The following is a 10,310-nucleotide window of genomic DNA, read 5'->3' as shown; positions in this document are numbered from 1 at the left end:
CTCATGCCCAATTGCAAGGACACAGCTCTGGAGAAACCTGGGACCAGAAGCAGACATTACAAAACGTGTGCATCTGAAGCCAATGAGCCCACCCAGGGCAACCTGGAAGGCAGGCTGTCTGGTTCCTTTCCCTTTCTGAGCCTTTCCAACCTGACTTTCTCAGGAGGCAGAAAAGCAAGCTGGGAGTATCCTTTTTGGCCAAATGTATTAGCTATTTCATCAAAAAGGCAAGAAGAGTCGATTCGCACCTCCATAGTTATAGGGCTTAACTTTTCCGCTAAGACAGTCATCTCTTTATGCAATTAAGCCGCCACCGGTGCCAAGCAGAGCTGTTAAGGGCTCAAACTTTGAAGCCAGGTTTTCTGAGAATCCTGGTAAGTATGCCTCTGTTTGCCCATCTGTAAAATGTGCTGCCTCAGTAGAATGCGTGTGGGCTTAAAAGAGTGCGTGAGCGCAGACTATAGGCGCACAGTACACTCTGTATGGATCACCATAGTCGCTTCGCCACCGGATTTGTTGAAACAGTTTCAGCCTTCCCAGGCCCAACCAAGAGTTTGGAGAGAGACTTGGAAGAACTGCGCTTTAACTCCCCCCCAACCCCCCTTTCCCATGGAGCTCCAAAAAGAAAGAAAAAAAAATCTTCCTAATGAAGTAATGTTTGGAGCGTCCATTAAAAATGCAGTGCGGGGAGATCAAAGCACAATATTTATTTCAGAAATTTGTTGCAATCACCAAGAGATACAGGTATCAAGGCCAAATGTCAGTTCCGTTACACAAAGCCCCCGCGCGGGGTAAGAGCGCGTGGCTGCTGTGCCATAATGTAAAGAGACTTCAAAGACCAAGCGGGCAGCAAAAGTGCGCAGCCGGGAGGGAGGGAGCGAGCCCGGGAGGGCCGGCGCGCCCCAAACGGCTCCAGGGCTGCGGGGCGGGGGTCAGTTCAAAGAGGTATCCGCGGGGGCGAGTTCACAGGAGGGAAGGTTTAATGGGCTTTCCTTTGTTGATGAGTGTATTTGTGGAGCGCGGACCCGGGAACTCCTACTCGGTCTTGACGCCTAGGGGTGGAGGTGGGGGAGCGGCGAAGTGGGAGCAAACTTTCACCGCGGCGGGGGGCGGGGAGGTTGAATACTAGTCTCTCCAGGCGGGCGGCTTGTGGGGCTGAGCAGTAATCCAAACTGCTCCCGGAGCAGCAGGGTTTCGAGACTGAGAAGTTTCTTCGCAGGCTGGCAGACAGCAGGAGTCGTCCCGGTGCGGGCGAGCAGAAGCGAGAGATGACCTACACCGGTACTTGTGCAAAGGGCGGCCCTGATCTCGGGTTGTCTCTTCTACAATCCTGAGGTGTGGCTGTATCAGGCCTGTCCTGAGACTTTCCCAGAGCTTTTATTTTCCGCTACTTTCAATATAAACCCACCCCTCCCTGTTTTTTTTAATTTCCTACTTTATTGGCAAACATTTTCATAAAATATATTTTGATTATATTTTCCTCCTCCCCCCAATTCTATCCTGATACCCCCACTTTCCTACCCATCTAACTTTATGTTCTGTCTCTTTCCCTCTTTCAAATTAAAAAAAAAATCTGTGCACTTTGTGGGTCATCTCAACACATTCTTATCTCATTGGGTTTTTATAGAACTCTCGTTTTTTTTTCCCAACTGGATCTGACCTGGTCTCTTCAAGGCTCGACCTTCCAGTTGCTTGAATGGGCTTGGTTAGTAAAGGCTCTGGGATGGAAAGGGGATGGATTTTCCTGTGCTAATGGGCACCGGGCCTCAGGAGGATGCCTGTGCGTTGCTTCAGTCATTACAACCAGGCATTTTCTGAGCGGTCCCTCAGCGGCCTTTTGAAGTCGCGCTACCACAGAAAGCTGCTATTGTTCTCAGAGCTCAACGTGGAAGAGATCAAACTTTGCTTCTTCAATTGAAACTTTTTTTTTTTCCTTAAAACGTGGTTGTGGTCTGGAGGGGCCGCAGTCAGATACTCTTCTAAATTAACCTTCAGGATTCGGAGCGGTCTTACTGTTTAAGCTGCAGACCAAACCACAGATACCCTAAAAGCTACAACAAAATGAGACAGAAGGGCTCTTCGTCCTTAGTGTGGTGGTTTCAGTTACCAAGCAGCTGTCATGCTGGGAGCACGGCTTACAGACCAAACCTTTCCCTTCCCTTGAGATTTTTCCTTTCCCTTGAAATGTTTACTTGGCTGAAAACTTCAAGTTAACTTGGATTTTAAGTTTCCAAATGGAGTCAGCAGTAACAGGCAGAACACTAGGAGACCTATTTTTTTTTTTTAAATCTCCTTGATAGGATAGCACTTCTGTGACCTGTCAATCAAAGTGCTGTGTGTTCCAGAGATGTTTAATAACTCAGTGTTGTTGGGAGGCGGGTTCGAACTGTGTGGCAAATGTCACACAGAACGTACAAACAGGAGGAGCCCACAGTAGAGGATGAGGGGATCCTTTGTTTTACTCCAGGGGAATCAGGGAATCTTAAACTTCTTCCACTCATGACTCCCTTTCTCCATGTGATCTGAGGTATATATGCCTAGAAAATAGGCATTCAAACAAAACAGTTCAATAAATCATGAAGTATTTTACGATAATTTCCATTTATTTTACCATTAACTAAAGATGAAGTCAGATTTGCATACTGATGAGGTATATGTGCTTGTCATTTGGTTTTTGTGTTTGTTTTGCAGATGGGGGGTCTTACTATGAAATAGCCCTGGCTGGCCTAGAACTCACACTTCAGACCCACCAGTGAGCGACCTTAGACACACAGAGATCCCCTTGCCCCCGTCTTCTAAGTGCTGGGATTAAATTGTATGCCATCATGGCTAGCTTTGCTTTTTATTTTATCATAAGGAGTTAAGCCTTTGTTGTTTATTGATAATTCAAGGGCAGAGAGCATCTTCAATGTTTTCCAGAGTTGAATGATACTTTGATTATATAACTGTCAACATTAAGATTGCTACTTCAAATAAATATATAGTATAAAATGAAAGAAATGGGGCTGGACAGATGGCTCAGAAGTTAAGAGCACTGACTGCTCTTCCAGAGGTCCCGAGTTCAATTCCTATTCCTAACAACCATACAGTGACTGGCTCACAACCATCTGCAATAGGATTCGATGCCTTCTGAGGACAGCTACAATGTACTCATACAAATAAATAAATATGTAAATAAATAAATCTAAAAAAATAGAAATGTATTAGGGCAATTTCAAAAGTTGTTGAAAATTCCATCCTACCCCTAAGCCAAAATTCACACACACACACACACACACACACACACACACACACACACACACACTGAAACTCACACTAGCAATATTAAAGATGAAACTTCTTAATACAATGGATATTCATAGCAATGCAAATCAGGTACTTCTATGGCGAGGAATGACAATATTAAGACGGTCTCTGTTTTTTCCTGATTCTATCATGTTTCTATAAGATCAAGAAACTCTGTGCAGTAAGAACACTGTAGTTCATCACATACAATAGTCTCAACTTTGACCTTTGTCTCAGGCAGCATCCCTTGGCATCGCATGGTGTAATGACACGTTCGACTCAAAGTGTGCATGTTGTGTGTTCTGTACTAAGACTGCCGCTGCAAGCAGGGAGGAGCACATGTCCTCATTCAGATTCACATACACTGGAGTTCGAATTAGTTCTGGATCCCTGCACCACCAAAACTTCTTACCGTTGCTAATTTTGTTTGCACTCCTCACATTCAGTTATGTAACCCCATAACGAGTTGCAACTCAGAGTTTAAACTGTGGTGTGACTAGGTGGGGACAGATTAGAGAAGTCAGGGAGAGTTCTTTGTCCTGGCTTACATGTTAGAAATTTATTCTGGGCTCTGATGCAGCTCTGTGTCTGAGAGCTGCTTCTCCAGGGAGCCTGGCTAGGTAGAGAGTCCAAAAGGATAGGTGTAGACACACCCATATCCTAGTTACCTAGGGCTGAGATGAGGAAGGTTTGATAAGGAACTGGTGAAAGTGTGACCCAGAGTCTTAAGAGAAAACCCAAAGCAGGTTAGAATAAGAACAAACAAATAACAACAACAAACAGACAACTCAATCAACTAACTAAACATCAACCACACAGAGAAATAAAAGAGTCCGATTCTGAGCCAGGCGTGGTGACGTAAGCCTTTAATCCCAGCACTTGGGAAGCAGAGGCAGGCAGATCTCTGAGTTCAGGGCTAGCCTGGTCTACTAAGTGAGTTCCAGGCCAGCCAGGAATTTACAGAGAAGCCTGTCTCAAAAAACAAACAAACAAAAGACTCCTATTTTGAACCAATGGTAGTAGGACAATTGTATATCCAATTTTCCAATGTAAAGAAGGATAAATGAATAAGTAAAAAAGGGATAAATGGATTAAGAGAGTAAAAAAATGTAATATGCCCATAGCATAAAAAAGGATTGAGAGTCTGACATTTATAGTAATATGGATGAGTCTGGGAAACATTATGGTAGATAGAATTATTTAGGCAAATACATTGTGTTCTCATATGTAGAAGTTAAAAGTTGGCCCTAAGATATGTAGAGATAGAATGGTGGTTGCTGGAGGTCAGGAAGGGCTGTGGAAGGGGAAGGGAAGCTGGTTCATGGATGTGCATAAAATTACAGTCAGAAAGAAGGTTCTGGTGTTCTAAGGCATAGTGGGGTGACCATGATCAGCAATAATTTAATATGTATTTCAAAATAGCTGGAAGAGAAGATTTCGGACATTCATAATACAAGTAAATAATGTTTGAGGCAATGCATATGCCAATTGTCTGTATATTTAATCTTTATACAGTATGTATGTTAAAATATTGCACTGTAATCCATATATACATAAGTAAAGATTATCTATTAAAATGTGAATAAAATATTATTTAAAAGCTAGAAGGTTATATTTTTTTATGATATATACAAAAATATCTCCAGATTGAACATAGTCTTAAGTGTAACGGTTAAATTCTAAAATTCTTAAAGGCACAGAGGAGCATTCTCTTGACCTAGATTAGGCAGAGAGGTCTTAGATGGATGTAGTATCATATGGACAAGTGACAAAAGAAATTGAATTTCATCAAAATATAAAACCTCTGTGTTTCAAAGGATACCGTTAAGAAAATGGAAGACTGGCTGGAGAGATGGCTCATCAGAATTAAGAACACTTGCAACTTTTGCAGAGGACCAGGGTTCAGTTCTCAGTACCCTTATGGTGGCTTGAACCCGTCTGTAAATCCAGGTTCTGGGGATTTGACATCATCTTTTAGACTCTGAAGGCACTACATATCTGTGGTGTACACACATATGTGCAAGCAAAAACACTCATACACATAAATAAAAATTCTTAAAAAAATCCCTAAAGTGGAAGAGCCAACCCACACAATAGGAAGAATTGTTTGCAAGTTCCAGATCTAATAAGAAATTTGAGTTGATAGTGTGTGAAGAACGCCTGCAACTCAGAAATAGAGCTGGTAAGATTGCTCATGAGGTGAGGGCGTCTGCTGTGCAAACTTGATGACCTCCACTAGCCATCATTAGCTATCCTTGAAAAGCACAACAGAAACTTACTACATTGACTAGGTTGCAACAATGATAATGCAGTTGACTAGACTGCAACAAAGATAACAAAGTGGTTCACACTTATTAAATTGAGTAGATGGCAACAAAGATAATAAAGAACTTTTTAAAAAGATGTGCCCCAGCTGGAACCCTCATTCAGTCCTGGGAGGATAGAAAATGGTCCTTTGGAAAGTAATTTGGCAGTTTGTCAAAAAGTTAGCATGGAATTAGGGTTGCACTTCTGTATATAGCAAAGAGAACTGAAAGCGTGCATTTGCTTAAACTTGTTTGTAGACGTTCACAGAAGCACCATTCTTATTGCCCCAAATGGAAACAATGTAAATCCACCATCTGACGAATGACAAAATGTAATCTAGTTATGCAAATGAAGCACTGCTGCGTGCCACCGCATAGGTGAACTTTGAAAACATTATACTGAGTGAGGAAACCCTTCGGAGATCATAAACCCTGGGATTTTATTTACATAAAATGCCCAGAATAGAAAAAAATCCATAAAGCAAGAAGCAAATTAAGAGTCACTAGGAACTAGGAGGATTAGGGGATTATTGGTATAACTTTTGTGGTAGAGAAGAAAATGTTCTCAAGTTGAGCGTATGGGTGATTATCACAAGTCTGAAGATGCTGAGAAACCCTGAATGGAACATAGCATCACTTGAATCTTAACTCTTTTAAAAGCTCCCACTGAAGGCTTAGTCCTACTGGTTCAGAGATAGGAGCTTTTAGGAAGTGACTGAATCATGAAGGCTTTAACCTTGTCGATGAGTTAATGGGGGATGTTATAATTTAATATTTATAATTGTAATTCAATAAGGGATGGCGGAAATGTTGGAAACAGGTGCTTAGTTGGAGTAGGATCCCAGGAGTCTGCTGCTGAAGTCTGCTGTGATCTTGTCCCCAGTGTCATAGAAAACTCCCAAGTTTTCTGTGCTGTGGCGAGCATCTTTAAGAGCAGTACCACGTGTTTCCATATGATATGATAAGTTTGCCATGCCACTGGCCCAGGTCAATGGCCAACTCACCATGGACTGAACTTGAAGATGATATTGATATTCTCAGGCATTTTGCCACAATGACAAAGTTAACTAGCAAAGTACAGCGTGAGTGGATGAGCTAGAGGATCCTTGATGGTGCCCAGCTGTTTCCTCTGAGTTGGATATAACTATTGTCCCCTTGAATCAGAGCCATTGTGACTCTGTGCAAGAGAGAGAGGGGAAGAGGGAGAGAGGGAGAGAGGGAGAGAGAGAGAGAGACAGAGAGAGAGACAGAGACAGAGACAGAGACAGAGACACAGAGGGAGACAGAGACAGAGACAGAGACACAGAGAGAGACAGAGACAGAGACAGACAGAGAGACAGAGAGGGAGAGGGAGAGAGAGAGAGCCACTTGTGGAAGGATGTGCGGGTTGGCTCACAGAGCTTACAGGCTTTCCTCTCACCTTCCTTAGATAAGGCAGCTAAACGGATGATTCTGGTAGTGAGTCTGCCTCAAGTTTTCCAAAGGACTATTCAGAGGTGCCATGTTTCATAGCCGGTACGACTGTCTGTAAGTAAGTCACCCAGGGACTCCAAGTGCTATAGCTGCTTTTGACTCACCCGTGCTCCTGTAAGCAATATGCTCAGTTCAGAAACCTGAGCAAAGACAGGAACTTTAGTGAGAGTGGGCAGTGAGTTGTGTGTGTGTGTGTGTGTGTGTGTGTGTGTGTGTGTGTGTGTGTGTGTGTAAGATTTTGAGAAACACAAACCCCAGGAGGAAGCACAGTGCCTTCTGTGGCAGGAATAGATAGATGACAGTGGTGATTGGGGTTGGGAAGATAGGGTTTGGGAGGATGGTACTTACCTCAGAAACATGAATATCTGAGTTCAAGCCTTAGAACCCAAGTTAAAAAGCTGGGTGTGGTGGCAGGCACAGATGTCCCAGCCCGAGGAGGTGGAAGCTAGAAGTCATGGCAGGCACCCGAGGAAGCTCAAAGTTCAGCCCAGAGCTGGAATCCCACCATGATTTCTAGGCACCAGAGCCTTCATTAGTGGCTGTGCAGGAGTGTCCAAGTGGGCACAGGGTCATATGTGGGTAGGATCCAGGGGCAAAGAACCCCTGCTTTCCCCTCAGGGAATTTGTAATCTAGAGCTGAGCAGAATGGAGATTGGAGGAAGACACAGTCGGATCCTAGGATCATAAAACAAGAAACTAAAGGCTAGAAGGAACTGGTGATTTCTTTCCGTTGAGTGAGTGGGAGCCCAAGGAAGTGGTATTGCTTCCTGGCTTTGCAGAGAACATACTTTTCAAATGATGATAAAGGACATGAACAAGTTCCTCACAGAGGAAAGGTGTCCAATGTCCTCTTCCTCATTTGTAGGGCATTTGTTCCCTGAAAGGAGATGAAAGTGTCAAGCCTTTCTTTGAAGCTAAGCAAGGACTTGCACATAAAAGGTTCTTGAAATTTGATTTGGACGTAGTAATAAAATAAAAACATGCATTAATATGTAGGAAAATGACTTTGGATGAGAGTCTAATGAAAATTTAATGAAAAAAAATGTCCTTTGTGTCACGAGCTGCACATGCCAAGTCAGGGTCCTTCCTTTGCAGTCCTTTGAGGCCAGGGCCACTGACTGGAGAGGTTGGTCTGGCTAACACAGGAAAGAGAAAGCTATGGTATCAGATCGTGGTTCTGTGGTTTGTGGTATCACCTGCTGGGCAGCCACACGCGTGCCCTGTCTGCGCACAGAGCCTTTTGCAGCTAAAGGACTTAAGTAGTTTTGCAGTTGGAGGGTCACAGAGCTGCTCCAAGTCACAGCCATATGGGACTTTACCAAATCCTTTGGCCAGGCTGTTGTGTGAATGGGTAAGTTGTAACATGGAGGAGTAAAAGAATCTGCCCACGTCCCGTGCCAACTTGTTCTTGGCATTGGATTTTGGTCATGTTACTCCAGGGGCAGGGCGACATTTTACTCACCTCAGCAGAGTGAAGGTAAAACTTCATTATAAGAAAAATGACCACATGTTACATGGTTTTGTGGTAGCATTTTCAGTATGAACTCCAGGACCCCGCGCCACACTGAAACTTTGTTTCACTTCATGGTGAAAGTGTCATGGAGGAGGACTCTACCTCAAGAATACTGGCTTGGAGCCAGAATGTTTTTTTCTGACCCCCCCCCCCCATTCTTTCTCTCTCACTGTGGGGGTCAAGAAGGGTTCATACATATTATTAGCCACAGTATTGACCTTGCAAACTTTAAGATACCAGTTTTAAGGATATAGGTAGGTATCGGTCTGATATTTTAAGGGTCCATCTGGGAACAGACTAACGCAAACATCAAATCTGTTTCCATGTAAAAGGTCATCTTAATCAGATGTGGTGGCACATGCCTGTAATTCCAGCGTTCAGGAGGCTGATACGGGAGGGTCATGAGTTTGATTCAAGGTTAGTCTGGGCTACACAGTGAGACTTTTCCTCGATTTTTTAATTGATTAATTAATTTATTTTTTGAGACAGTGTTTCTCCATGTAGCCCTGATTGTCTTAGAACTCGATTTGTAGACCCGGCTGGCCTGAATCTCACAGAGATCCTTCTGCCTCTGTCTCCCAAATTCTGGGTGGACTAAAGGTGTGCTCCACCACACCTGGTTCCTTGTCTCAGTATTTTTTTTAAAAAAAAATGTGAATTAATATTGGTCTCTTTTTTTCTATATACTTGAAAAATTCTTACCCATGGGACTTTTGGTCTTGAGTCCTTTCAACGGTTCCAATATCACGCTAGTTTCTGCCTAGATCTACTCTGTCTACCTTGCGCCTTCCTTGAGGAAGAACTCATACTTAGCTCCTCCCATCTAGGACATCGACATCCATTCCCTGAACTCTTTCCCCTTCCCTAGCCTGCTGTGGCTACCCTCTGAAGTCTGGCTCATTTATAATTCCCCTAAGGTTCTGCTACAAGATGTGCCCCAAATCTTTGGGGTGTTGTTGTTGTTGTTGCTCTGTTTGTTTGTTTTTTTGTTGTTGCTGTGTTTGTTTGTTTGGTTTTTTTGTCCTATCCTGTCATTAGGGTCCAGTTATAACAAACAGCACTTACCCTACTAATTTAAATAGAAAGAGCCTTATTAGCAGGCATCTTGCAAAAATGACTGGAAGGCCGAAGATCCAGAGTTTTGTAGTTCCTGCCAAAGCCACCCCAAGGAAATGCTGCCACGCCAGCATCAGGAGTTGTAGAGTCACAACGCTGCTTCTGGAAAGCCACAGACACAACTGCCAAATGTCAGAATCATGCCACCTCTATTATGATCAGATCATGCCTCTCAATGGCTATATATACAGGACTAGGATATAGACCTCTGTTACAGTTGTCGTAGAGACAATCAAGGTACTATCACTTAGTTACTAGTGGGAAAGATAAACACACAGTTCTCACTTCTGCCTTCCATGCTGCAACTGACTGGGGCAATCTAATTTGGCCTCTGGAACTATAGCTGCAAGAGAGTCCAGGAAATATACTTTTTAGTTCTTCAGAAAGGAGAAACATTCCAGAGACAGATTGGAGTAGCTACTAAATAAACCATTCCAGATATCTGCAATATTCACCTCCCGTGCCAAAGTCCTGGTCTCTAGTCTGAAAACACTTCTCCAAGTACAAACTGCTTTTTCTTCTCATTACAAACATGGAGTATGACTCAGCCACTCTAGTTCTTGCCTCTGAATTTAGAGTTTCTTCCAAGTGTGTTTCCTTAACCATCTCCCTCTTGA

Source organism: Rattus norvegicus, chromosome 3 (genome assembly GCF_021556685.1).
Source record: "Rattus norvegicus strain SHRSP/BbbUtx chromosome 3, alternate assembly SHRSP_T2T, whole genome shotgun sequence".
Classification (NCBI taxonomy): Eukaryota; Metazoa; Chordata; class Mammalia; order Rodentia; family Muridae; genus Rattus; species Rattus norvegicus.
Note: the sequence above shows the minus strand (reverse complement) of the source record.